Source organism: Lissotriton vulgaris, chromosome 12 (genome assembly GCF_964263255.1).
Source record: "Lissotriton vulgaris chromosome 12, aLisVul1.2, whole genome shotgun sequence".
Classification (NCBI taxonomy): Eukaryota; Metazoa; Chordata; class Amphibia; order Caudata; family Salamandridae; genus Lissotriton; species Lissotriton vulgaris.
This window is the reverse complement of record NC_141700.1, coordinates 445,341,052-445,365,906: the sequence shown is the minus strand read 5'-3', so window position 1 is coordinate 445,365,906 and position 24,855 is coordinate 445,341,052. Positions and strand designations below refer to the sequence as shown.

At 31.8% G+C, this 24,855-nt stretch overlaps 10 non-coding genes across 10 annotated transcripts; all 10 read left to right on the top strand.

Annotated features, from left to right (window-relative positions):
* The first annotated feature begins 7,235 nt into the window (after window positions 1-7,235).
* On the top strand, window positions 7,236-7,309 carry TRNAN-AUU (transfer RNA asparagine (anticodon AUU)). Its single transcript has one exon. It is a non-coding gene; the product is annotated as a tRNA-Asn (tRNA).
* Window positions 7,310-8,097: 788 nt separating this feature from the next.
* On the top strand, window positions 8,098-8,171 carry TRNAI-AAU (transfer RNA isoleucine (anticodon AAU)). Its single transcript has one exon. It is a non-coding gene; the product is annotated as a tRNA-Ile (tRNA).
* Window positions 8,172-8,960: 789 nt separating this feature from the next.
* On the top strand, window positions 8,961-9,034 carry TRNAI-AAU (transfer RNA isoleucine (anticodon AAU)). Its single transcript has one exon. It is a non-coding gene; the product is annotated as a tRNA-Ile (tRNA).
* Window positions 9,035-11,549: 2,515 nt separating this feature from the next.
* TRNAI-AAU (transfer RNA isoleucine (anticodon AAU)) lies at window positions 11,550-11,623 on the top strand. Its single transcript has one exon. It is a non-coding gene; the product is annotated as a tRNA-Ile (tRNA).
* Window positions 11,624-12,412: 789 nt separating this feature from the next.
* On the top strand, window positions 12,413-12,486 carry TRNAI-AAU (transfer RNA isoleucine (anticodon AAU)). The gene has a single exon. It is a non-coding gene; the product is annotated as a tRNA-Ile (tRNA).
* A 3,379-nt stretch (window positions 12,487-15,865) lies between these two features.
* Window positions 15,866-15,939, top strand: TRNAI-AAU (transfer RNA isoleucine (anticodon AAU)). The gene has a single exon. It is a non-coding gene; the product is annotated as a tRNA-Ile (tRNA).
* A 789-nt stretch (window positions 15,940-16,728) lies between these two features.
* TRNAI-AAU (transfer RNA isoleucine (anticodon AAU)) lies at window positions 16,729-16,802 on the top strand. The gene has a single exon. It is a non-coding gene; the product is annotated as a tRNA-Ile (tRNA).
* Window positions 16,803-20,180: 3,378 nt separating this feature from the next.
* TRNAI-AAU (transfer RNA isoleucine (anticodon AAU)) lies at window positions 20,181-20,254 on the top strand. Its single transcript has one exon. It is a non-coding gene; the product is annotated as a tRNA-Ile (tRNA).
* A 789-nt stretch (window positions 20,255-21,043) lies between these two features.
* On the top strand, window positions 21,044-21,117 carry TRNAI-AAU (transfer RNA isoleucine (anticodon AAU)). The gene has a single exon. It is a non-coding gene; the product is annotated as a tRNA-Ile (tRNA).
* Window positions 21,118-22,770: 1,653 nt separating this feature from the next.
* TRNAI-AAU (transfer RNA isoleucine (anticodon AAU)) lies at window positions 22,771-22,844 on the top strand. The gene has a single exon. It is a non-coding gene; the product is annotated as a tRNA-Ile (tRNA).
* Window positions 22,845-24,855: the final 2,011 nt, after the last annotated feature.

Here is a 24,855-nt window from a genome sequence, read left to right as displayed (position 1 = left end):
GATGTATTTTCTTCTGTATCATGTGTATGTCTATATTTCCTTTGAGGGGAAGCTGATAGAATGATTAGATGAATCAATTGCATATAGGTGATGAATTATTATTTATTGCTAAAACACATGGAAAAAACATTAATGGTTCTAAGTTCTAACACTAAGTATGAACATCTCTTTTGTATTGTAATTTTTTTAGAGTCATATTAGTTTCTTCATGTTGATATTATATAAGTATAACTTCATGGTAAACTTCTGAAATTAAGCTTTCCAAATCTCCCTGGTTAACTATCATTAGCACTTCTTCATATGCTGGACTTCCAGGAGTTTATGCAAAATGGCCTGTTAGCTCAGATGGTTAGAGCGTGGTTCTAATAGCGACAAGGTCACAGGTTCGATCCCTATACAGGCCAAGTTTAATTGTTTGAAAAAAGATTAATTTTTTCTTGCGTCTCATTCTTGACTGTTTATTACCTTGGATCAAACGCTGCTTGAAGGATTGGATAAATACATTTGATATAGTTGTAGAATTAATTATTATTCTGAAAGCTCCTGGAATATCTATTAATGGTTCTAAGTTCTAACATCAAGTAACTAAATCTCTTATTTATTGCAATTCATTGAGGTCATTTTTGTTTTGTCTTGTTGATGAAATATAAAGATAGTATGAATGTAAACAGCTTAATATAAGCTTTCCAACTATCCCGGGTTAACAATCGGTAGCACTTCATCATCTGCTATTTCTTCAATGGTATGCTATATATTTAGTGAGCCTATTAGTTTAGTCTTTAGAGCATAAAGTTAAAAATGCCAAGGACATACTTTCAATCAATCTCCTAGCCAATACTTGATGCTCCTTTAATGTTGAAAATAGATGTATTTTCTTCTGTATCATGTGTATCTCTATATTTTCTTTGAGGGGAAGCTGATAGAATGATTAAATGAATCAATTGCATATAAGTGATGAATTGTTATTTATTGCTAAAACACATGGAAAAAACATTAATGGTTCTAAGTTCTAACACTAAGTATGAAAATCTCTTTTGTATTGTAATTGTTTTAAAGTCATATTAGTTTCTTCATGTTGATATTATATATTTATAACTTCATGGTAAACCTCTGAAATTAAGCTTTCCAAATCGCCCGGGTTAACTATCATTAGCACTTCTTCATATGCTGGACTTCCAGCATTTCATGCAAAACGGCCTGTTAGCTCAGATGGTTAGAGTGTGGTGCTAATAACACCAAGGTCACAAGTTCGATCCCTGTACAGGCCAAGTTTAATTGTTTGTAAAAAGATAAATTTTTCTTGTGTCTAATTTTTGACTGTTTATCACCTTGGATCAAACGGAGCTTGAAGGATTGGATGAATATATTTCATATAGTTGTAGAAATAATTATTATTCTGAAAGCTCCTGGAATATCTAATAATGAGTCTAAGTTCTAACGCCAAGTAACTAAATCTCTTATTTATTGCAATTCATTGAGGTCATTTTTGTTTTGTCTTGTTGATGAAATATAAAGATAGTATGAATGTAAACAGCTGAATATAAGCTTTCCAACTATCCCGGGTTAACAATCGGTAGCACTTCATCATCTGCTATTTCTTCAATAGTATGCTATATATTTAGTGAGCCTATTAGTTTAGTCTTTAGAGCAAAAAGTTAAAAATGCCAAGGACATATTTTCAATCAGTCTCCAAGCCAATACTTGATGCTCCTTTAATGTTGAAAATAGATGTATTTTCTTCTGTATCATGTGTATCTCTATATTTCCTTTGAGGGGAAGCTGATAGAATGATTAAATGAATCAATTGCATATAGGTGATGAATTGTTATTTATTGCTAAAACACATGGAAAAAACATTAATGGTTCTAAGTTCTAACACTAAGTATGAACATCTCTTTTGTATTGTAATTTTTTTAAAGTCATATTAGTTTCTTCATGTTGATATTATATATTTATAACTTCATGGTAAACCTCTGAAATTAAGCTTTCCAAATCTCCCAGGTTAACTATCATTAGCACTTCTTCATATGCTGGACTTCCAGGAAATTGTACAAAACGACCTGTTAGCTCAGATGGTTAGAGCGTGGTGCTAATAACGCCAAGGTCACAGGTTCGATCCCTGTACAGGCCAAGTTTAATCGTTTGAAAAAAGATTAATTTTTCTTGTGTCTCCTTTTTGACTGTTTATCACCGTGGATCAAACACTGCTTGAAGGATTGGATGAATACATTTGATATAGTTGTAGAATTAATTATTATTCTGAAAGCTCCTGGAATATCTATTAATGGTTCTAAGTTCTAACTCCAAGTAACTAAATCTCTTATTTATTGCAATTCATTGAGGTCATTTTTGTTTTGTCTTGTTGATGAAATATAAAGATAGTATGAATGTAAACAGCTGAATATAAGCTTTCCAACTATCCCGGGTTAACAATCAGTAGCACTTCATCATCTGCTATTTCTTCAATAGTATGCTATATATTTAGTGAGCCTATTAGTTTAGTCTTTAGAGCAAAAAGTTAAAAATGCCAAGGACATACTTTCAATCAGTCTCCAAGCCAATACTTGATGCTCCTTTAATGTTGAAAATAGATGTATTTTCTTCTGTATCATGTGTATCTCTATATTTCCTTTGAGGGGAAGCTGATAGAATGATTAAATGAATCAATTGCATATAGGTGATGAATTGTTATTTATTGCTAAAACACATGGAAAAACATTAATGGTTCTAAGTTCTAACACTAAGTATGAACATCTCTTTTGTATTGTAATTTTTTTAAAGTCATATTAGTTTCTTCATGTTGATATTATATATTTATAACTTCATGGTAAACCTCTGAAATTAAGCTTTGCAAATCTCCCAGGTTAACTATCATTAGCACTTCTTCATATGCTGGACTTCCAGGAAATTGTGCAAAACGACCTGTTAGCTCAGATGGTTAGAGCGTGGTGCTAATAACGCCAAGGTCACAGGTTCGATCCCTGTACAGGCCAAGTTTAATCGTTTGAAAAAAGATTAATTTTTCTTTTGTCTCATTTTTGACTGTTTATCACCTTGGATCAAACACTGCTTGAAGGATTGGATAAATACATTTGATATAGTTGTAGAATTAATTATTATTCTGAAAGCTCCTGGAATATCTATTAATGGTTCTAAGTTCTAACGCCAAGTAACTTAAACTCTTATTTATTGCAATTTATTGAGGTCATTTTTGTTTTGTCTTGTTGATGAAATATAAAGATAGTATGAATGTAAACAGCTGAATATAAGCTTTCCAACTATCCCGGGTTAACAATCAATAGCACTTCATCATCTGCTATTTCTTCAATGGTATGCTATATATTTATTGAGCCTATTAGTTTAGTCTTTAGAGCATAAAGTTAAAAATGCCAAGGACATACCTTCAATCAGTCTCCAAGCCAATACTTGATGCTCCTTTAATGTTGAAAATAGATGTATTTTCTTCTGTATCATGTGTATGTCTATATTTCCTTTGAGGGGAAGCTGATAGAACGATTAGATGAATCAATTGCATATAGGTGATGAATTGTTATTTATTGCTAAAACACATGGAAAAAACATTAATGGTTCTAAGTACTAACACTAAATATGAAAATCTCTTTTGTATTGTAATTTTTTTAAAGTCATATTAGTTTCTTCATGTTGATATTATATATTTATAATTTCATGGTAAACCTCTGAAATTCAGCTATCCAAATCTCCCGGGTTAACTATCATTAGCAGTTCTTCACATGCTGGACTTCCAGGAATTTGGGCAAAATGGCTTGTTAGCTCAGATTGTTAGAGCTTGGTGCTAATAACGCCAAGGTCACAGGTTAGATCCCTGTACAGGCTAAGTTTAATTGTTTGAAAAAAGATTAATTTTTCTTGTGTCTCCTTTTTGACTGTTTATCACCGTGGATCAAACACTGCTTGAAGGATTGGATGAATACATTTGATATAGTTGTAGAATTAATTATTATTCTGAAAGCTCCTGGAATATCTATTAATGGTTCTAAGTTCTAACTCCAAGTAACTAAATCTCTTATTTATTGCAATTCATTGAGGTCATTTTTGTTTTGTCTTGTTGATGAAATATAAAGATAGTATGAATGTAAACAGCTGAATATAAGCTTTCCAACTATCCCGGGTTAACAATCAGTAGCACTTCATCATCTGCTATTTCTTCAATAGTATGCTATATATTTAGTGAGCCTATTAGTTTAGTCTTTAGAGCAAAAAGTTACAAATGCCAAGGACATACTTTCAATCAGTCTCCAAGCCAATACTTGATGCTCCTTTAATGTTGAAAATAGATGTATTTTCTTCTGTATCATGTGTATCTCTATATTTCCTTTGAGGGGGAGCTGATAGAATGATTAAATGAATCAATTGCATATAGGTGATGAATTGTTATTTATTGCTAAAACACATGGAAAAAACATTAATGGTTCTAAGTTCTAACACTAAGTATGAAAATCTCTTTTGTATTGTAATTTTTTTAAAGTCATATTAGTTTCTTCATGTTGATATTATATATTTATAACTTCATGGTAAACCTCTGAATTTAAGCTTTCCAAATCTCCCGGGTTAACTATCATTAGCACTTCTTCATATGCTGGACTTCCAGGAGTTTATGCAAAATGTCCTGTTAGCTCAGATGGTTAGAGCGTGGTTCTAATAGCGACAAGGTCACAGGTTCGATCCCTATACAGGCCAAGTTTAATTGTTTGAAAAAAGATTAATTTTTTCTTGCGTCTCATTCTTGACTGTTTATTACCTTGGATCAAACGCTGCTTGAAGGATTGGATAAATACATTTGATATAGTTGTAGAATTAATTATTATTCTGAAAGCTCCTGGAATATCTATTAATGGTTCTAAGTTCTAACGCCAAGTAACTAAATCTCTTATTTATTGCAATTCATTGAGGTCATTTTTGTTTTGTCTTGTTGATGAAATATAAAGATAGTATGAATGTAAACAGCTGAATATAAGCTTTCCAACTATCCCGGGTTAACAATCAGTAGCACTTCATCATCTGCTATTTCTTCAATAGTATGCTATATATTTAGTGAGCCTATTAGTTTAGTCTTTAGAGCAAAAAGTTAAAAATGCCAAGGACATATTTTCAATCAGTCTCCAAGCCAATACTTGATGCTCCTTTAATGTTGAAAATAGATGTATTTTCTTCTGTATCATGTGTATCTCTATATTTCCTTTGAGGGGAAGCTGATAGAATGATTAAATGAATCAATTGCATATAGGTGATGAATTGTTATTTATTGCTAAAACACATGGAAAAAACATTAATGGTTCTAAGTTCTAACACTAAGTATGAACATATCTTTTGTATTGTAATTTTTTTAAAGTCATATTAGTTTCTTCATGTTGATATTATATATTTATAACTTCATGGTAAACCTCTGAAATTAAGCTTTCCAAATCTCCCAGGTTAACTATCATTAGCACTTCTTCATATGCTGGACTTCCAGGAAATTGTGCAAAACGGCCTGTTAGCTCAGATGGTTAGAGCGTGGAGCTAATAACGCCAAGGTCACAGGTTCGATCCCTGTACAGGCCAAGTTTAATTGTTTGAAAAAAGATTAATTTTACTTGTGTCTCATTTTTGACTGTTTATCACCTTGGATCAAACACTGCTTGAAGGATTGGATAAATACATTTGATATAGTTGTAGAATTAATTATTATTCTGAAAGCTCCTGGAATATCTATTAATGGTTCTAAGTTCTAACGCCAAGTAACTTAAACTCTTATTTATTGCAATTTATTGAGGTCATTTTTGTTTTGTCTTGTTGATGAAATATAAAGATAGTATGAATGTAAACAGCTGAATATAAGCTTTCCAATTATCCCGGGTTAACAATCAGTAGCACTTCATCATCTGCTAGTTCTTCAATGGTATGCTATATATTTTTTGAGCCTATTAGTTTAGTCTTTAGAGCATACAGTTAAAAATGCCAAGGACATACCTTCAATCAGTCTCCAAGCCAATACTTGATGCTCCTTTAATGTTGAAAATAGATATATTTTCTTCTGTATCATGTGTATGTCTATATTTCCTTTGAGGGGAAGCTGATAGAACGATTAGTTGAATCAATTGCATATAGGTGATGAATTGTTATTTATTGCTAAAACACATGGAAAAAACATTAATGGTTCTAAGTTCTAACACTAAGTATGAAAATCTCTTTTGTATTGTAATTTTTTTAAAGTCATATTAGTTTCTTCATGTTGATATTATATATTTATAATTTCATGGTAAACCTCTGAAATTAAGCTTTCCAAATCTCCCGGGTTAACTATCATTAGCACTTCTTCATATGCTGGACTTCCAGGAAATTGTGCAAAACGGCCTGTTAGCTCAGATGGTTAGAGCGTGGAGCTAATAACGCCAAGGTCACAGGTTCGATCCCTGTACAGGCCAAGTTTAATTGTTTGAAAAAAGATTAATTTTTCTTGTGTCTCATTTTTGACTGTTTATCACCTTGGATCAAACACTGCTTGAAGGATTGGATAAATACATTTGATATAGTTGTAGAATTAATTATTATTCTGAAAGCTCCTGGAATATCTATTAATGGTTCTAAGTTCTAACGCCAAGTAACTTAAACTCTTATTTATTGCAATTTATTGAGGTCATTTTTGTTTTGTCTTGTTGATGAAATATAAAGATAGTATGAATGTAAACAGCTGAATATAAGCTTTCCAATTATCCCGGGTTAACAATCAGTAGCACTTCATCATCTGCTATTTCTTCAATGGTATGCTATATATTTTTTGAGCCTATTAGTTTAGTCTTTAGAGCATACAGATAAAAATGCCAAGGACATACCTTCAATCAGTCTCCAAGCCAATACTTGATGCTCCTTTAATGTTGAAAATAGATATATTTTCTTCTGTATCATGTGTATGTCTATATTTCCTTTGAGGGGAAGCTGATAGAACGATTAGTTGAATCAATTGCATATAGGTGATGAATTGTTATTTATTGCTAAAACACATGGAAAAAACATTAATGGTTCTAAGTTCTAACACTAAGTATGAAAATCTCTTTTGTATTGTAATTTTTTTAAAGTCATATTAGTTTCTTCATGTTGATATTATATATTTATAATTTCATGGTAAACCTCTGAAATTAAGCTTTCCAAATCTCCCGGGTTAACTATCATTAGCACTTCTTCACATGCTGGACTTCCAGGAATTTGTGCAAAATGGCTTGTTAGCTCAGATGGTTAGAGCGTGGTGCTATTAACACCAAGGTCACAGGTTCGATCCCTGTACAGGCCAAGTATAATTGTTTGAAAAAAGAGTAGTTTATATTGTGTCTCATTTTTGACTGTTTATCACCTTGGATCAAACACTGCTTGAAGGATTGGATGAATACATTTGATATAGTTGTAGAATTAATTATTATTCTGAAAGCTCCTGGAATATCTATTAATGGTTCTAAGTTCTAACTCCAAGTAACTAAATCTCTTATTTATTGCAATTCATTGAGGTCATTTTTGTTTTGTCTTGTTGATGAAATATAAAGATAGTATGAATGTAAACAGCTGAATATAAGCTTTCCAACTATCCCGGGTTAACAATCAGTAGCACTTCATCATCTGCTATTTCTTCAATAGTATGCTATATATTTAGTGAGCCTATTAGTTTAGTCTTTAGAGCAAAAAGTTAAAAATGCCAAGGACATATTTTCATCAGTCTCCAAGCCAATACTTGATGCTCCTTTAATGTTGAAAATAGATGTATTTTCTTCTGTATCATGTGTATCTCTATATTTCCTTTGAGGGGAAGCTGATAGAATGATTAAATGAATCAATTGCATATAGGTGATGAATTGTTATTTATTGCTAAAACACATGGAAAAAACATTAATGGTTCTAAGTTTTAACACTAAGTATGAACATCTCTTTTGTATTGTAACTTTTTTAAAGTCATATTAGTTTCTTCATGTTGATATTATATATTTATAACTTCATGGTAAACCTCTGAAATAAAGCTTTCCAAATCTCCAGGGTTAACTATCATTAGCACTTCTTCATATGCTGGACTTCCAGGAAATTGTGCAAAACGGCCTGTTAGCTCAGATGGTTAGAGCGTGGTGCTAATAACGCCAAGGTCACAGGTTCGATCCCTGTACAGGCCAAGTTTAATTGTTTGAAAAAAGATTAATTTTTCTTGTGTCTCATTTTTGACTGTTTATCACCTTGGATCAAACACTGCTTGAAGGATTGGATAAATACATTTGATATAGTTGTAGAATTAATTATTATTCTGAAAGCTCCTGAAATATCTATTAATGGTTCTAAGTTCTAACGCCAAGTAACTTAATCTCTTATTTATTGCAATTTATTGAGGTCATTTTTGTTTTGTCTTGTTGATGAAATATAGAGATAGTATGAATGCAAACAGCTGAATATAAGCTTTCCAACTATCCCGGGTTAACAATCGGTAGCACTTCATCATCTGCTATTTCTTCAATAGTATGCTATATATTTAGTGAGCCTATTAGTTTAGTCTTTAGAGCAAAAAGTTAAAAATGCCAAGGACATATTTTCAATCAGTCTCCAAGCCAATACTTGATGCTCCTTTAATGTTGAAAATAGATGTATTTTCTTCTGTATCATGTGTATCTCTATATTTCCTTTGAGGGGAAGCTGATAGAATGATTAAATGAATCAATTGCATATAGGTGATGAATTGTTATTTATTGCTAAAACACATGGAAAAAACATTAATGGTTCTAAGTTTTAACACTAAGTATGAACATCTCTTTTGTATTGTAACTTTTTTAAAGTCATATTAGTTTCTTCATGTTGATATTATATATTTATAACTTCATGGTAAACCTCTGAAATTAAGCTTTCCAAATCTCCCGGGTTAACTATCATTAGCACTTCTTCATATGCTGGACTTCCAGGAAATTGTGCAAAACGGCCTGTTAGCTCAGATGGTTAGAGCGTGGTGCTAATAACGCCAAGGTCACAGGTTCGATCCCTGTACAGGCCAAGTTTAATTGTTTGAAAAAAGATTAATTTTTCTTGTGTCTCATTTTTGACTGTTTATCACCTTGGATCAAACACTGCTTGAAGGATTGGATAAATACATTTGATATAGTTGTAGAATTAATTATTATTCTGAAAGCTCCTGAAATATCTATTAATGGTTCTAAGTTCTAACGCCAAGTAACGTAATCTCTTATTTATTGCAATTTATTGAGGTCATTTTTGTTTTGTCTTGTTGATGAAATATAAAGATAGTATGAATGTAAACAGCTGAATATAAGCTTTCCAACTATCCCGGGTTAACAATCGGTAGCACTTCATCATCTGCTATTTCTTCAATAGTATGCTATATATTTAGTGAGCCTATTAGTTTAGTCTTTAGAGCAAAAAGTTAAAAATGCCAAGGACATATTTTCAATCAGTCTCCAAGCCAATACTTGATGCTCCTTTAATGTTGAAAATAGATGTATTTTCTTCTGTATCATGTGTATCTCTATATTTCCTTTGAGGGGAAGCTGATAGAATGATTAAATGAATCAATTGCATATAGGTGATGAATTGTTATTTATTGCTAAAACACATGGAAAAAACATTAATGGTTCTAAGTTCTAACACTAAGTATGAACATCTCTTTTGTATTGTAATTTTTTTAAAGTCATATTAGTTTCTTCATGTTGATATTATATATTTATAACTTCATGGTAAACCTCTGAAATTAAGCTTTCCAAATCTCCCGGGTTAACTAACATTAGCACTTCTTCATATGCTGGACTTCCAGGAGCTTATGCAAAATGGCCTGTTAGCTCAGATGGTTAGAGCGTGGTTCTAATAGCGACAAGGTCACAGGTTCGATCCCTATACAGGCCAAGTTTAATTGTTTGAAAAAAGATTAATTTTTTCTTGCGTCTCATTCTTGACTGTTTATTACCTTGGATCAAACGCTGCTTGAAGGATTGGATAAATACATTTGATATAGTTGTAGAATTAATTATTATTCTGAAAGCTCCTGGAATATCTATTAATGGTTCTAAGTTCTAACGCCAAGTAACTAAATCTCTTATTTATTGCAATTCATTGAGGTCATTTTTGTTTTGTCTTGTTGATGAAATATAAAGATAGTATGAATGTAAACAGCTGAATATAAGCTTTCCAACTATCCCGGGTTAACAATCGGTAGCACTTCATCATCTGCTATTTCTTCAATAGTATGCTATATATTTAGTGAGCCTATTAGTTTAGTCTTTAGAGCAAAAAGTTAAAAATGCCAAGGACATATTTTCAATCAGTCTCCAAGCCAATACTTGATGCTCCTTTAATGTTGAAAATAGATGTATTTTCTTCTGTATCATGTGTATCTCTATATTTCCTTTGAGGGGAAGCTGATAGAATGATTAAATGAATCAATTGCATATAGGTGATGAATTGTTATTTATTGCTAAAACACATGGAAAAAACATTAATGGTTCTAAGTTCTAACACTAAGTATGAACATATCTTTTGTATTGTAATTTTTTTAAAGTCAAATTAGTTTCTTCATGTTGATATTATATATTTATAACTTCATGGTAAACCTCTGAAATTAAGCTTTCCAAATCTCCCAGGTTAACTATCATTAGCACTTCTTCATATGCTGGACTTCCAGGAAATTGTGCAAAACGGCCTGTTAGCTCAGATGGTTAGAGCGTGGAGCTAATAACGCCAAGGTCACAGGTTCGATCCCTGTACAGGCCAAGTTTAATTGTTTGAAAAAAGATTAATTTTTCTTGTGTCTCATTTTTGACTGTTTATCACCTTGGATCAAACACTGCTTGAAGGATTGGATAAATACATTTGATATAGTTGTAGAATTAATTATTATTCTGAAAGCTCCTGGAATATCTATTAATGGTTCTAAGTTCTAACTCCAAGTAACTAAATCTCTTATTTATTGCAATTCATTGAGGTCATTTTTGTTTTGTCTTGTTGATGAAATATAAAGATAGTATGAATGTAAACAGCTGAATATAAGCTTTCCAACTATCCCGGGTTAACAATCAGTAGCACTTCATCATCTGCTATTTCTTCAATAGTATGCTATATATTTAGTGAGCCTATTAGTTTAGTCTTTAGAGCAAAAAGTTAAAAATGCCAAGGACATATTTTCATCAGTCTCCAAGCCAATACTTGATGCTCCTTTAATGTTGAAAATAGATGTATTTTCTTCTGTATCATGTGTATCTCTATATTTCCTTTGAGGGGAAGCTGATAGAATGATTAAATGAATCAATTGCATATAGGTGATGAATTGTTATTTATTGCTAAAACACATGGAAAAAACATTAATGGTTCTAAGTTTTAACACTAAGTATGAACATCTCTTTTGTATTGTAACTTTTTTAAAGTCATATTAGTTTCTTCATGTTGATATTATATATTTATAACTTCATGGTAAACCTCTGAAATAAAGCTTTCCAAATCTCCAGGGTTAACTATCATTAGCACTTCTTCATATGCTGGACTTCCAGGAAATTGTGCAAAACGGCCTGTTAGCTCAGATGGTTAGAGCGTGGTGCTAATAACGCCAAGGTCACAGGTTCGATCCCTGTACAGGCCAAGTTTAATTGTTTGAAAAAAGATTAATTTTTCTTGTGTCTCATTTTTGACTGTTTATCACCTTGGATCAAACACTGCTTGAAGGATTGGATAAATACATTTGATATAGTTGTAGAATTAATTATTATTCTGAAAGCTCCTGAAATATCTATTAATGGTTCTAAGTTCTAACGCCAAGTAACTTAATCTCTTATTTATTGCAATTTATTGAGGTCATTTTTGTTTTGTCTTGTTGATGAAATATAGAGATAGTATGAATGCAAACAGCTGAATATAAGCTTTCCAACTATCCCGGGTTAACAATCGGTAGCACTTCATCATCTGCTATTTCTTCAATAGTATGCTATATATTTAGTGAGCCTATTAGTTTAGTCTTTAGAGCAAAAAGTTAAAAATGCCAAGGACATATTTTCAATCAGTCTCCAAGCCAATACTTGATGCTCCTTTAATGTTGAAAATAGATGTATTTTCTTCTGTATCATGTGTATCTCTATATTTCCTTTGAGGGGAAGCTGATAGAATGATTAAATGAATCAATTGCATATAGGTGATGAATTGTTATTTATTGCTAAAACACATGGAAAAAACATTAATGGTTCTAAGTTTTAACACTAAGTATGAACATCTCTTTTGTATTGTAACTTTTTTAAAGTCATATTAGTTTCTTCATGTTGATATTATATATTTATAACTTCATGGTAAACCTCTGAAATTAAGCTTTCCAAATCTCCCGGGTTAACTATCATTAGCACTTCTTCATATGCTGGACTTCCAGGAAATTGTGCAAAACGGCCTGTTAGCTCAGATGGTTAGAGCGTGGTGCTAATAACGCCAAGGTCACAGGTTCGATCCCTGTACAGGCCAAGTTTAATTGTTTGAAAAAAGATTAATTTTTCTTGTGTCTCATTTTTGACTGTTTATCACCTTGGATCAAACACTGCTTGAAGGATTGGATAAATACATTTGATATAGTTGTAGAATTAATTATTATTCTGAAAGCTCCTGAAATATCTATTAATGGTTCTAAGTTCTAACGCCAAGTAACGTAATCTCTTATTTATTGCAATTTATTGAGGTCATTTTTGTTTTGTCTTGTTGATGAAATATAAAGATAGTATGAATGTAAACAGCTGAATATAAGCTTTCCAACTATCCCGGGTTAACAATCGGTAGCACTTCATCATCTGCTATTTCTTCAATAGTATGCTATATATTTAGTGAGCCTATTAGTTTAGTCTTTAGAGCAAAAAGTTAAAAATGCCAAGGACATATTTTCAATCAGTCTCCAAGCCAATACTTGATGCTCCTTTAATGTTGAAAATAGATGTATTTTCTTCTGTATCATGTGTATCTCTATATTTCCTTTGAGGGGAAGCTGATAGAATGATTAAATGAATCAATTGCATATAGGTGATGAATTGTTATTTATTGCTAAAACACATGGAAAAAACATTAATGGTTCTAAGTTCTAACACTAAGTATGAACATCTCTTTTGTATTGTAATTTTTTTAAAGTCATATTAGTTTCTTCATGTTGATATTATATATTTATAACTTCATGGTAAACCTCTGAAATTAAGCTTTCCAAATCTCCCGGGTTAACTAACATTAGCACTTCTTCATATGCTGGACTTCCAGGAGTTTATGCAAAATGGCCTGTTAGCTCAGATGGTTAGAGCGTGGTTCTAATAGCGACAAGGTCACAGGTTCGATCCCTATACAGGCCAAGTTTAATTGTTTGAAAAAAGATTAATTTTTTCTTGCGTCTCATTCTTGACTGTTTATTACCTTGGATCAAACGCTGCTTGAAGGATTGGATAAATACATTTGATATAGTTGTAGAATTAATTATTATTCTGAAAGCTCCTGGAATATCTATTAATGGTTCTAAGTTCTAACGCCAAGTAACTAAATCTCTTATTTATTGCAATTCATTGAGGTCATTTTTGTTTTGTCTTGTTGATGAAATATAAAGATAGTATGAATGTAAACAGCTGAATATAAGCTTTCCAACTATCCCGGGTTAACAATCGGTAGCACTTCATCATCTGCTATTTCTTCAATAGTATGCTATATATTTAGTGAGCCTATTAGTTTAGTCTTTAGAGCAAAAAGTTAAAAATGCCAAGGACATATTTTCAATCAGTCTCCAAGCCAATACTTGATGCTCCTTTAATGTTGAAAATAGATGTATTTTCTTCTGTATCATGTGTATCTCTATATTTCCTTTGAGGGGAAGCTGATAGAATGATTAAATGAATCAATTGCATATAGGTGATGAATTGTTATTTATTGCTAAAAACACATGGAAAAAACATTAATGGTTCTAAGTTCTAACACTAAGTATGAACATATCTTTTGTATTGTAATTTTTTTAAAGTCAAATTAGTTTCTTCATGTTGATATTATATATTTATAACTTCATGGTAAACCTCTGAAATTAAGCTTTCCAAATCTCCCAGGTTAACTATCATTAGCACTTCTTCATATGCTGGACTTCCAGGAAATTGTGCAAAATGGCCTGTTAGCTCAGATGGTTAGAGCGTGGAGCTAATAACGCCAAGGTCACAGGTTCGATCCCTGTACAGGCCAAGTTTAATTGTTTGAAAAAAGATTAATTTTTCTTGTGTCTCATTTTTGACTGTTTATCACCTTGGATCAAACACTGCTTGAAGGATTGGATAAATACATTTGATATAGTTGTAGAATTAATTATTATTCTGAAAGCTCCTGGAATATCTATTAATGGTTCTAAGTTCTAACGCCAAGTAACTTAAACTCTTATTTATTGCAATTTATTGAGGTCATTTTTGTTTTGTCTTGTTGATGAAATATAAAGATAGTATGAATGTAAACAGCTGAATATAAGCTTTCCAATTATCCGGGGTTAACAATCAGTAGCACTTCATCATCTGCTATTTCTTCAATGGTATGCTATATATTTTTTGAGCCTATTAGTTTAGTCTTTAGAGCATACAGTTAAAAATGCCAAGGACATACCTTCAATCAGTCTCCAAGCCAATACTTGATGCTCCTTTAATGTTGAAAATAGATGTATTTTCTTCTGTATCATGTGTATGTCTATATTTCCTTTGAGGGGAAGCTGATAGAACGATTAGTTGAATCAATTGCATATAGGTGATGAATTGTTATTTATTGCTAAAACACATGGAAAAAACATTAATGGTTCTAAGTTCTAACACTAAGTATGAAAATCTCTTTTGTATTGTAATTTTTTTAAAGTCATATTAGTTTCTTCATGTTGATATTATATATTTATAATTTCATGGTAAACCTCTGAAATTAAGCTTTCCAAATCTCCCGGGTTAACTATCATTAGCACTTCTTCACATGCTGGACTTCCAGGAATTTGTGCAAAATGGCTTGTTAGCTCAGATGGTTAGAGCGTGGTGCTAATAACACCAAGGTCACAGGTTCGATCCCTGTACAGGCCAAGTATAATTGTTTGAAAAAAGAGTAGTTTATATTGTGCCTCATTTTTGACTGTTTATCACCTTGGATCAAACACTGCTTGAAGGATTGGATGAATACATTTGATATAGTTGTAGAATTAATTATTATTCTGAAAGCTCCTGGAATATCTATTAATGGTTCTAAGTTCTAACTCCAAGTAACTAAATCTCTTATTTATTGCAATTCATTGAGGTCATTTTTGTTTTGTCTTGTTGATGAAATATAAAGATAGTATGAATGTAAACAGCTGAATATAAGCTTTCCAACTCTCCCGTGTTAACAATCAGTAGCACTTCATCATCTGCTATTTCTTCAATAGTATGCTATATATTTAGTGAGCCTATTAGTTTAGTCTTTAGAGCAAAAAGTTAAAAATGCCAAGGACATATTTTCATCAGTCTCCAAGCCAATACTTGATGCTCCTTTAATGTTGAAAATAGATGTATTTTCTTCTGTATCATGTGTATCTCTATATTTCCTTTGAGGGGAAGCTGATCGAATGATTAAATGAATCAATTGCATATAGGTGATGAATTGTTATTTATTGCTAAAACACATGGAAAAAACATTAATGGTTCTAAGTTTTAACACTAAGTATGAACATCTCTTTTGTATTGTAACTTTTTTAAAGTCATATTAGTTTCTTCATGTTGATATTATATATTTATAACTTCATGGTAAACCTCTGAAATTAAGCTTTCCAAATCTCCCGGGTTAACTATCATTAGCACTTCTTCATATGCTGGACTTCCAGGAAATTGTGCAAAACGGCCTGTTAGCTCAGATGGTTAGAGCGTGGTGCTAATAACGCCAAGGTCACAGGTTCGATCCCTGTACAGGCCAAGTTTAATTGTTTGAAAAAAGATTAATTTTTCTTGTGTCTCATTTTTGACAGTTTATCACCTTGGATCAAACACTGCTTGAAGGATTGGATAAATACATTTGATATAGTTGTAGAATTAATTATTATTCTGAAAGCTCCTGAAATATCTATTAATGGTTCTAAGTTCTAACGCCAAGTAACTTAATCTCTTATTTATTGCAATTTATTGAGGTCATTTTTGTTTTGTCTTGTTGATGAAATATAAAGATAGTATGAATGTAAACAGCTGAATATAAGCTTTCCAACTATCCCGGGTTAACAATCGGTAGCACTTCATCATCTGCTATTTCTTCAATAGTATGCTATATATTTAGTGAGCCTATTAGTTTAGTCTTTAGAGCAAAAAGTTAAAAATGCCAAGGACATATTTTCAATCAGTCTCCAAGCCAATACTTGATGCTCCTTTAATGTTGAAAATAGATGTATTTTCTTCTGTATCATGTGTATCTCTATATTTCCTTTGAGGGGAAGCTGATAGAATGATTAAATGAATCAATTGCATATAGGTGATGAATTGTTATTTATTGCTAAAACACATGGAAAAAACATTAATGGTTCTAAGTTTTAACACTAAGTATGAACATCTCTTTTGTATTGTAACTTTTTTAAAGTCATATTAGTTTCTTCATGTTGATATTATATATTTATAACTTCATGGTAAACCTATGAAATTAAGCTTTCCAAATCTCCCGGGTTAACTATCATTAGCACTTCTTCATATGCTGGACTTCCAGGAAATTGTGCAAAATGGCCTGTTAGCTCAGATGGTTAGAGCGTGGTGCTAATAACGCCAAGGTCACAGGTTCGATCCCTGTACAGGCCAAGTTTAATTGTTTGAAAAAAGATTAATTTTTCTTGTGTCTCATTTTTGACTGTTTATCACCTTGGATCAATCACTGCTTGAAGGATTGGATAAATACATTTGATATAGTTGTAGAATTAATTATTATTCTGAAAGCTCCTGAAATATCTATTAATGGTTCTAAGTTCTAACGCCAAGTAACTTAATCTCTTATTTATTGCAATTTATTGAGGTCATTTTTGTTTTGTCTTGTTGATGAAATATAAAGATAGTATGAATGTAAACAGCTGAATATAAGCTTTCCAACTATCCCGGGTTAACAATCGGTAGCACTTCATCATCTGCTATTTCTTCAATAGTATGCTATATATTTAGTGAGCCTATTAGTTTAGTCTTTAGAGCAAAAAGTTAAAAATGCCAAGGACATATTTTCAATCAGTCTCCAAGCCAATACTTGATGCTCCTTTAATGTTGAAAATAGATGTATTTTCTTCTGTATCATGTGTATCTCTATATTTCCTTTGAGGGGAAGCTGATAGAATGATTAAATGAATCAATTGCATATAGGTGATGAATTGTTATTTATTGCTAAAACACATGGAAAAAACATTAATGGTTCTAAGTTCTAACACTAAGTATGAACATCTCTTTTGTATTGTAATTTTTTTAAAGTCATATTAGTTTCTTCATGTTGATATTATATATTTATAACTTCATGGTAAACCTCTGAAATTAAGCTTTCCAAATCTCCCGGGTTAACTAACATTAGCACTTCTTCATATGCTGGACTTCCAGGAGTTTATGCAAAATGGCCTGTTAGCTCAGATGGTTAGAGCGTGGTTCTAATAGCGACAAGGTCACAGGTTCGATCCCTATACAGGCCAAGTTTAATTGTTTGAAAAAAGATTAATTTTTTCTTGCGTCTCATTCTTGACTGTTTATTACCTTGGATCAAACGCTGCTTGAAGGATTGGATAAATACATTTGATATAGTTGTAGAATTAATTATTATTCTGAAAGCTCCTGGAATATCTATTAATGGTTCTAAGTTCTAACGCCAAGTAACTAAATCTCTTATTTATTGCAATTCATTGAGGTCATTTTTGTTTTGTCTTGTTGATGAAATATAAAGATAGTATGAATGTAAACAGCTGAATATAAGCTTTCCAACTATCCCGGGTTAACAATCGGTAGCACTTCATCATCTGCTATTTCTTCAATAGTATGCTATATATTTAGTGAGCCTATTAGTTTAGTCTTTAGAGCAAAAAGTTAAAAATGCCAAGGACATATTTTCAATCAGTCTCCAAGCCAATACTTGATGCTCCTTTAATGTTGAAAATAGATGTATTTTCTTCTGTATCATGTGTATCTCTATATTTCCTTTGAGGGGAAGCTGATAGAATGATTAAATGAATCAATTGCATATAGGTGATGAATTGTTATTTATTGCTAAAACACATGGAAAAAACATTAATGGTTCTAAGTTCTAACACTAAGTATGAACATATCTTTTGTATTGTAATTTTTTTAAAGTCAAATTAGTTTCTTCATGTTGATATTATATATTTATAACTTCATGGTAAACCTCTGAAATTAAGCTTTCCAAATCTCCCAGGTTAACTATCATTAGCACTTCTTCATATGCTGGACTTCCAGGAAATTGTGCAAAATGGCCTGTTAGCTCAGATGGTTAGAGCGTGGAGCTAATAACGCCAAGGTCACAGGTTCGATCCCTGTACAGGCCAAGTTTAATTGTTTGAAAAAAGATTAATTTTTCTTGTGTCTCATTTTTGACTGTTTATCACCTTGGATCAAACACTGCTTGAAGGATTGGATAAATACATTTGATATAGTTGTAGAATTAATTATTATTCTGAAAGCTCCTGGAATATCTATTAATGGTTCTAAGTTCTAACGCCAAGTAACTTAAACTCTTATTTATTGCAATTTATTGAGGTCATTTTTGTTTTGTCTTGTTGATGAAATATAAAGATAGTATGAATGTAAACAGCTGAATATAAGCTTTCCAATTATCCGGGGTTAACAATCAGTAGCACTTCATCATCTGCTATTTCTTCAATGGTATGCTATATATTTTTTGAGCCTATTAGTTTAGTCTTTAGAGCATACAGTTAAAAATGCCAAGGACATACCTTCAATCAGTCTCCAAGCCAATACTTGATGCTCCTTTAATGTTGAAAATAGATGTATTTTCTTCTGTATCATGTGTATGTCTATATTTCCTTTGAGGGGAAGCTGATAGAACGATTAGTTGAATCAATTGCATATAGGTGATGAATTGTTATTTATTGCTAAAACACATGGAAAAAACATTAATGGTTCTAAGTTCTAACACTAAGTATGAAAATCTCTTTTGTATTGTAATTTTTTTAAAGTCATATTAGTTTCTTCATGTTGATATTATATATTTATAATTTCATGGTAAACCTCTGAAATTAAGCTTTCCAAATCTCCCGGGTTAACTATCATTAGCACTTCTTCACATGCTGGACTTCCAGGAATTTGTGCAAAATGGCTTGTTAGCTCAGATGGTTAGAGCGTGGTGCTAATAACACCAAGGTCACAGGTTCGATCCCTGTACAGGCCAAGTATAATTGTTTGAAAAAAGAGTAGTTTATATTGTGCCTCATTTTTGACTGTTTATCACCTTGGATCAAACACTGCTTGAAGGATTGGATGAATACATTTGATATAGTTGTAGAATTAATTATTATTCTGAAAGCTCCTGGAATATCTATTAATGGTTCTAAGTTCTAACTCCAAGTAACTAAATCTCTTATTTATTGCAATTCATTGAGGTCATTTTTGTTTTGTCTTGTTGATGAAATATAAAGATAGTATGAATGTAAACAGCTGAATATAAGCTTTCCAACTCTCCCGTGTTAACAATCAGTAGCACTTCATCATCTGCTATTTCTTCAATAGTATGCTATATATTTAGTGAGCCTATTAGTTTAGTCTTTAGAGCAAAAAGTTAAAAATGCCAAGGACATATTTTCATCAGTCTCCAAGCCAATACTTGATGCTCCTTTAATGTTGAAAATAGATGTATTTTCTTCTGTATCATGTGTATCTCTATATTTCCTTTGAGGGGAAGCTGATCGAATGATTAAATGAATCAATTGCATATAGGTGATGAATTGTTATTTATTGCTAAAACACATGGAAAAAACATTAATGGTTCTAAGTTTTAACACTAAGTATGAACATCTCTTTTGTATTGTAACTTTTTTAAAGTCATATTAGTTTCTTCATGTTGATATTATATATTTATAACTTCATGGTAAACCTCTGAAATTAAGCTTTCCAAATCTCCCGGGTTAACTATCATTAGCACTTCTTCATATGCTGGACTTCCAGGAAATTGTGCAAAACGGCCTGTTAGCTCAGATGGTTAGAGCGTGGTGCTAATAACGCCAAGGTCACAGGTTCGATCCCTGTACAGGCCAAGTTTAATTGTTTGAAAAAAGATTAATTTTTCTTGTGTCTCATTTTTGACTGTTTATCACCTTGGATCAAACACTGCTTGAAGGATTGGATAAATACATTTGATATAGTTGTAGAATTAATTATTATTCTGAAAGCTCCTGAAATATCTATTAATGGTTCTAAGTTCTAACGCCAAGTAACTTAATCTCTTATTTATTGCAATTTATTGAGGTCATTTTTGTTTTGTCTTGTTGATGAAATATAAAGATAGTATGAATGTAAACAGCTGAATATAAGCTTTCCAACTATCCCGGGTTAACAATCGGTAGCACTTCATCATCTGCTATTTCTTCAATAGTATGCTATATATTTAGTGAGCCTATTAGTTTAGTCTTTAGAGCAAAAAGTTAAAAATGCCAAGGACATATTTTCAATCAGTCTCCAAGCCAATACTTGATGCTCCTTTAATGTTGAAAATAGATGTATTTTCTTCTGTATCATGTGTATCTCTATATTTCCTTTGAGGGGAAGCTGATAGAATGATTAAATGAATCAATTGCATATAGGTGATGAATTGTTATTTATTGCTAAAACACATGGAAAAAACATTAATGGTTCTAAGTTTTAACACTAAGTATGAACATCTCTTTTGTATTGTAACTTTTTTAAAGTCATATTAGTTTCTTCATGTTGATATTATATATTTATAACTTCATGGTAAACCTATGAAATTAAGCTTTCCAAATCTCCCGGGTTAACTATCATTAGCACTTCTTCATATGCTGGACTTCCAGGAAATTGTGCAAAATGGCCTGTTAGCTCAGATGGTTAGAGCGTGGTGCTAATAACGCCAAGGTCACAGGTTCGATCCCTGTACAGGCCAAGTTTAATTGTTTGAAAAAAGATTAATTTTTCTTGTGTCTCATTTTTGACTGTTTATCACCTTGGATCAATCACTGCTTGAAGGATTGGATAAATACATTTGATATAGTTGTAGAATTAATTATTATTCTGAAAGCTCCTGAAATATCTATTAATGGTTCTAAGTTCTAACGCCAAGTAACTTAATCTCTTATTTATTGCAATTTATTGAGGTCATTTTTGTTTTGTCTTGTTGATGAAATATAAAGATAGTATGAATGTAAACAGCTGAATATAAGCTTTCCAACTATCCCGGGTTAACAATCGGTAGCACTTCATCATCTGCTATTTCTTCAATAGTATGCTATATATTTAGTGAGCCTATTAGTTTAGTCTTTAGAGCAAAAAGTTAAAAATGCCAAGGACATATTTTCAATCAGTCTCCAAGCCAATACTTGATGCTCCTTTAATGTTGAAAATAGATGTATTTTCTTCTGTATCATGTGTATCTCTATATTTCCTTTGAGGGGAAGCTGATAGAATGATTAAATGAATCAATTGCATATAGGTGATGAATTGTTATTTATTGCTAAAACACATGGAAAAAACATTAATGGTTCTAAGTTCTAACACTAAGTATGAACATCTCTTTTGTATTGTAATTTTTTTAAAGTCATATTAGTTTCTTCATGTTGATATTATATATTTATAACTTCATGGTAAACCTCTGAAATTAAGCTTTCCAAATCTCCCGGGTTAACTAACATTAGCACTTCTTCATATGCTGGACTTCCAGGAAATTGTGCAAAACGGCCTGTTAGCTCAGATGGTTAGGGCGTGGTGCTAATAACGGCAAATGTCACAGGTTCGATCCCTGTACAGGCCAAGTTTAATTGTTTGAAAAAAGATTCATTTTTCTTGTGTCTCATTTTTGACTGTTTATCACCTTGGATCAAACACTGCCTGAAGGATTGGATAAATACATTTGATATAGTTGTAGAATTAATTATTATTCTGAAGGCTCCTGGAATATCTATTAATGGTTCTAAGTTCTAACGCCAAGTAACTTAAACTCTTATTTATTGCAATTTATTGAGGTCATTTTTGTTTTGTCTTGTTGATGAAATATAAAGATAGTATGAATGTAAACAGCTGAATATAAGCTTTCCAACTATCCCGGGTTAACAATCGATAGCACTTCATCATCTGCTATTTCTTCAATGGTATGCTATATATTTATTGCGCCTATTAGTTTAGTCTTTAGAGCATAAAGTTAAAAATGCCAAGGACATACCTTCAATCAGTCTCCAAGCCAATACTTGATGCTCCTTTAATGTTGAAAATAGATGTATTTTCTTCTGTATCATGTGTATGTCTATATTTCCTTTGAGGGGAAGCTGATAGAACGATTAGATGAATCAATTGCATATAGGTGATGAATTGTTATTTATTGCTAAAACACATGGAAAAAACATTAATGGTTCTAAGTTCTAACACTAAGTATGAAAATCTCTTTTGTATTGTAATTTTTTTAAAGTCATATTAGTTTCTTCATGTTGATATTATATATTTATAATTTCATGGTAAACCTCTGACATTCAGCTATCCAAATCTCCCAGCTTAACTATCATTAGCAGTTCTTCACATGCTGGACTTCCAGGAATTTGGGCAAAATGGCTTGTTAGCTCAGATGGTTAGAGCGTGGTGCTAATAACGCCAAGGTCACAGGTTCGATCCCTGTACAGGCCAAGTTTAATTGTTTGAAAAAAGAGTAATTTTTCTTGTGTCTCATTTTTGACTGTTTATCACCTTGGATCAAACACTGGTTGAAGGATTGGATGAATACATTTGATATAGTTGTAGAATTCATTATTATTCTGAAAGCTCCTGGAATATCTATTAATGGTTCTAAGTTCTTACTCCAAGTAACTAAATCTCTTCTTTATTGCAATTCATTGAGGTCATTTTTGTTTTGTCTTGTTGATGAAATATAAAGATAGTATGAATGTAAACAGCTGAATATAAGCTTTCCAACTATCCCGGGTTAACAATCAGTAGCACTTCATCTTCTGCTATTTCTTCAATAGTATGCTATATATTTAGTGAGCCTATTAGTTTAGTCTTTAGAGCAAAAAGTTAAAAATAGCAAGGACATATTTTCAATCAGTCTCCAAGCCAATACTTGATGTTCCTTTAATGTTGAAAATAGATGTATTTTCTTCTGTATCATGTGTATCTCTATATTTCCTTTGAGGGGAAGCTGATAGAATGATTAAATGAATCAATTGCATATAGGTGATGAATTGTTATTTATTGCTAAAACACATGGAAAAAACATTAATGGTTCTAAGTTCTAACGCTAAGTATGAACATCTCTTTTGTATTGTAATTTTTTTAAAGTCATATTAGTTTCTTCATGTTGATATTATATATTTATAACTTCATGGTAAACCTCTGAAATTAAGCTTTCCAAATCTCCTGGGTTAACTATCATTAGCACTTCTTCATATGCTGGACTTCCAGGAAATTGTGCAAAACGGCCTGTTAGCTCAGATGGTTAGAGCGTGGTGCTAATAACGCCAAGGTCACAGTTTCGATCCCTGTACAGGCCAAGTTTAATTGTTTGAAAAAAGATTAATTTTTCTTGTGTCTCATTTTTGACTGTTTATCACCTTGGATCAAACACTGCTTGAAGGATTGGATAAATACATTTGATATAATTGTAGAATTAATTATTATTCTGAAAGCTCCTGGAATATCTAATAATGGTTCTAAGTTCTAAAGCCAAGTAACTTAATCTCTTATTTATTGCAATTTATTGAGGTCATTTTTGTTTTGTCTTGTTGATGAAATATAAAGATAGTATGAATGTAAACAGCTGAATATAAGCTTTCCAACTATCCCGGGTTAACAATCAATAGCACTTCATCTTCTGCTATTTTTCAATAGTATGCTATATATTTAGTGAGCCTATTAGTTTAGTCTTTAGAGCAAAAAGTTAAAAATGCCAAGGACATATTTTCAATCAGTCTCCAAGCCAATACTTGATGTTCCTTTAATGTTGAAAATAGATGTATTTTCTTCTGTATCATGTGTATCTCTATATTTCCTTTGAGGGGGAGCTGATAGAATGATTAAATGAATCAATTGCATATAGGTGATGAATTGTTATTTATTGCTAAAAAACATGGAAAAAACATTAATGGTTCTAAGTTCTAACACTAAGTATGAAAATCTCTTTTGTATTGTAATTTTTTTAAAGTCATATTAGTTTCTTCATGTTGATATTATATATTTATAACTTCATGGTAAACCTCTGAATTTAAGCTTTCCAAATCTCCCGGGTTAACTATCATTAGCACTTCTTCATATGCTGGACTCCCAGGAGTTTATGCAAAATGGCCTGTTAGCTCAGATGGTTAGAGCGTGGTTCTAATAGCGACAAGGTCACAGGTTCGATCCCTGTACAGGCCAAGTTTAATTGTTTGTAAAAAGATACATTTTTCTTGTGTCTCATTTTTGACTGTTTATCACCTTGGATCAAACGCTGCTTGTAGGTTTGGATGAATACATTTGATATAGTTGTAGAATTAATTATTATTCGGAAAGCTCCTAAAATATCTATTAATGGTTCTAAGTTCTAACGCTAAGTAACTAAATCTCTTATTTATTGCAATTTATTGAGGTCATTTTTGTTTTGTCTTGTTGATGAAATATTAAGATAGTATGAATGTAAACAGCTGAATATAAGCTTTCCAAC